The sequence below is a fragment of the Austrofundulus limnaeus genome, unplaced genomic scaffold, assembly GCF_001266775.1.
Source record: "Austrofundulus limnaeus strain Quisiro unplaced genomic scaffold, Austrofundulus_limnaeus-1.0 Scaffold45, whole genome shotgun sequence".
Classification (NCBI taxonomy): Eukaryota; Metazoa; Chordata; class Actinopteri; order Cyprinodontiformes; family Rivulidae; genus Austrofundulus; species Austrofundulus limnaeus.
Window position 1 is genome coordinate 1,749,017 of NW_013952447.1, and position 2,759 is coordinate 1,751,775.

The following is a 2,759-nucleotide window of genomic DNA, read 5'->3' on the forward strand; positions in this document are numbered from 1 at the left end:
GAACTGCAGTGACTGAAAACCTGGTGACATCAGCCTCCTCTTTCACAACTTTGTCTCCCTCCAGACTGGTCCAAGGTTCATCTTCTTCCTCTTTTAATTTTAGGGGATCTGGATCTGGATCTGGCTGGTCCACACCAGGTATCCATTCTTCTGAAGGTTCTACTTTAATCAGCACCATCTGTTGATCATTTGCAGGGACCACTGAAACACAGGTATATAAAGGACAACATTATCTTTATATTCACTCATACATCATTTATGTTGTTGCATTAAGTAAACAGGGTTCACTGCTTCACTGTTGTTGGTGATATCATGGGTTCTTCATTTATATTAGTGAGACATAGGAGTTAGCTTAGCTATAGATCATTATAAAATGACAACAATTTTTCATTTTTATAAAGGTATTGTAATGATTCTGTGTTTAAGTTCTTATAGTGTTTCATGTTGTTATGTCTTACAAGTTCTAAGTTTATTTTGAAGCCCATATTTGTATGTGTCGAGGATCATAGTCTGCTCTCTGCGGTCTGACCCACACAAGTGTTTGTACCTGTCAGAGGTGGGCGGGAGTTTAGTAGGGTGGCGGAGCCAGGACCGGAAGTTTTGTTTTTGCGGCTTTTAGAGCAAAAAAGATCCGGTTCGGTTGTTCGAGGCGTGAGCTGTAGCCTCCCGAAATAGCAGCTCGTTATTTTGCAAGGCTGTCGAGTTGGATTTATTAAAGTATTATAGAAACTTCTTTACAGAGAACCATCTGAAAACCATGAACTAAAATCTAAGTTTATTAGTCTGAATAATTATTCATTATTCGACAAAGAAATGTCCGCAGCAGTTCTTCTCAGATTAAAACGTAGTAAAAACTACATTAAAATTTGTTTAAATATCAGAACATTTGAGGTGTATTTACAGATTTCCGACCTGAATGAAGCAGATAAAGAGGAGTAATGAGGACACGGTCCTCTCCGTCCAGTTTTAAGGGGGAATCAGATCGGTGCAACAACCGTGCCGTCTGTTTATCAGTCCCCGGAACAACAAAAACACGCGCAAAAGTTCCGTCTACCACTACCAGCCACAGTAGATGTGTGTGTCAGCGTGTGAGAAAATCACAGATTTTCTTCTCTGCACGATCAGAAATGATTTCTAGTTCTAGTATCCTTTGAAAGAGCTACTTAAATATCTAAATCTGGAGAGAAGAGGAGAGTGGAAAAATGCGTATCTGTATGTTTTTGGATTATTTTTTATTTTATTATGTCTTGATGTAAATTTCTTTATTGATTGTTTTCTATGTCTTTTTTCTCAGTGAAAACCAGCTGAAGGCTCTTCAGATGAATTATGCTTTAAACAAGGAGGCGAGGTAAAGAGTAAAGAGACACGAACAACTTGAAATAGTTAATTCCTGGCATTGTGAACAGGTTCTGAATGTTGTAGATAAAATCATTTTAAACCAATATTATTATTTGTGTGTGAAACAATTTCCACATTATTGCAGTGTACTGTTTAAGACTAAGTCAAATGTTTCTCCAGCTAGCAGAAGTTGTGTACATATAATACTGAATACCTTCAAACTATTATTTATTATAAAACAATGTTTAAGAACATTATCYTGAACATAAAAAAATAACTAAAACGAACTGTAACAATGTGTACATTTTATTTGCTATAGGACTTTGCAACTATTCATGTAAAGCTCAAATCCCAGGCAGTTATAAAGCCCTGCAGTTGTTAATGAGATCTGGAGCTGCCTCCTGCTGGCCCTGGACACCCAGCTGATTCTCAGGCACAGTCAGGCTCCTGCATCAGCTTGTGCCCTCCCTTCATTACAAGAGAATACAAACAAGGAGTAGAAAAGATTGGGTAGAGATTTTGTGAAAATGGAGAACGTAAATATATAAAAATGTTGTACTTGCATCCATCTAAATGTCAGTCTGTCTGTTTTGATATTAAGCCACCACCAATGGAATTTCTTCAAGTTGAGGCATGAAAAGGCTTGATTTAGTCAGTTCAATTTCTATAGGAATTTATAAATCATCTGCCGGAGAACAGAAATACTACTATTGGTATACAGGTGCAACTGTAGTCCCCCCACCCCCCTTTGGTTGAAAAGAACCCCCCACAAAAAAATCAGGGGCCAGACTCATTGAATTCTTTTACTTTGTTCATTTTGGCAGCTTCCAAGCAAGAAACATTACACACGTTGGCTCCAGATCTAACCAGGCTGCAGACTGTTGGCATCTAGGCACTATTTTGTTTAGACTGGGTTGTAACAAAGCCATGAGGACGAACCCTGGCAGTGACTTCCATCTGCAGCCGCTTATCAGAGAAAGGGCAGAATCATTTATTTACAGGGGAAACCCAAGGCTCGCTATTTGACCCGTCACAGACAAAACATGCAGCCTGCCATCATTAGCCTTTTTTCCTCTGTAGGGAAAAATGCAACCTGAACCAACCTGTTCATCCTTTATCACTTTATTTCCATTACATTCCTTTTTTTGTTTTTAAACATTATGAGTGTTCACTTCTTAAAATTAAAATAGTCAAAACAAAAACTTGGAGTGCTTTCTTTTTTTTTACATGATTGCTTGGCTTGTTGTCTCTGTCCCTTTTTTCCCATGAGTGACCTTAACCCAGGACCTACTGTGGCCATCACTGAGCCTGTGATTATGAGGCTTTTTAAATGACTGGCGCAGTCCTGATAGATAGATAACATGCTTAACACCGCCGCGGGGTGCTGCTCCAGTAGGGGAGATTTGACAGTATATCAGCTG

General features: G+C 38.8%; 2 long non-coding RNA genes across 2 annotated transcripts; one reads left to right on the forward strand and one right to left on the reverse strand.

Annotated features, from left to right (window-relative positions):
* Positions 1–113: 113 nt before the first annotated feature.
* LOC106517122 (uncharacterized) lies at positions 114–1,021 on the reverse strand. The gene is made up of 2 exons (XR_001310161.1): positions 913–1,021; positions 114–201 (listed from the first exon to the last, which is right to left on the reverse strand). It is a non-coding gene; the product is annotated as an uncharacterized LOC106517122 (long non-coding RNA).
* Positions 1,022–1,189: 168 nt separating this feature from the next.
* LOC106517123 (uncharacterized) lies at positions 1,190–2,099 on the forward strand. The gene is made up of 3 exons (XR_001310162.1): positions 1,190–1,212; positions 1,295–1,348; positions 1,658–2,099. It is a non-coding gene; the product is annotated as an uncharacterized LOC106517123 (long non-coding RNA).
* Positions 2,100–2,759: the final 660 nt, after the last annotated feature.